This window comes from Octopus bimaculoides, chromosome 3, assembly GCF_001194135.2.
Source record: "Octopus bimaculoides isolate UCB-OBI-ISO-001 chromosome 3, ASM119413v2, whole genome shotgun sequence".
NCBI lineage: Eukaryota > Metazoa > Mollusca > Cephalopoda > Octopoda > Octopodidae > Octopus > Octopus bimaculoides.
The window spans coordinates 22072764-22074071 of NC_068983.1; the positions used below are offsets into that span (position 1 = coordinate 22072764).

At 46.1% G+C, this 1308-nt stretch overlaps 1 protein-coding gene across 5 annotated transcripts in view; it reads left to right on the forward strand.

Annotated features, from left to right (window-relative positions):
- Positions 1-1308, forward strand: part of LOC106879193 (crossover junction endonuclease MUS81) — a 31076-nt gene that overhangs the window by 8236 nt on the left and 21532 nt on the right. The window lies entirely within an intron of this gene.

Below are 1308 nucleotides of genomic sequence, written 5' to 3' on the forward strand. Positions count from 1 at the left end.
AGGGACGTTCGGCTAGGTTCGGAGTCCCCCGTCGGCCGTCACTTCCAACTGGCCAACCACTCTCCCTCTAACATCTCCGTTTTCGGCCTCGTCCTGCACCATGGGTCCACTCCCTCGCGACTCCACTTGGAGCAACGCTACATTTTCAACCTTAATTCTTCTTTCTCCTTCGGACTCATCGCAGCCCTCTCTTCCTTATGACTCTCCCCTTTACGTCCCTGCAACACTTTTCTTTATTTTTTATTTTATTTTTTATTTTTATTTTTTTACCCCCCCTCGTCCCCTTTACATTATATCCATTATTCTCTTGTTATTACACTCACTACCTTTTTCCACTTTTTATCTCACCCCTTCCTACACGCACACATACCCACACACAAAAAATACACGCACCCATACACACACATGTAAACACACCTACACCCAACACACCACACACACACAACACATGCATGCACTTACACGCTCAGACTCGCCCACACACTTATACAAACGACATACACACGCACACTTGCGCATACACACACACGCTAACAATCACGCAAACACACACACACACACCCAAGCATACACACCCTTGCACACATAACCCACATATACCCCCATTCACAAATACCTCCCACACACCTCCCACACACCTTACATATATATACCACCCACACACATGACAGACATACATGCGCGCCCTCACACACACATATAGACGAAAGCACATATACACACACACACAGACGCACAGTGGTAGAGACACACACCTTACACAGCCCTATACACACACACACCCATATATACGCGCACGCATACATGCACGTACATACACAGCCGCATACACATGCACACACACACACAGGAGTGCACACACAAAATAACACACATACCTGGCACTCATCCTTACGCTCTCACACACATACACACGCACACACACATACACATACACACACACACATCTCACATACACAAACACACACATACACGTACACACATACACATATACACACATGCACACACGCACACACACTTCTCACCAACACAACACACTCACACAGACACGCATACAATCACACACACATGGGCAAAAACAACACACGCACATACAATAGCAAACGCACGGACACACACATACACAGCAATGCACATATACACAACATACACATACATACAAACACACATGCATGCACAAAAACATACACATACACACACGCACACGTACAAAATACACACACACACACACACACACACACACACACACACGTACCCAACACCTACAACCCCACACAAACACACACACGAACACACACATACTCAAAA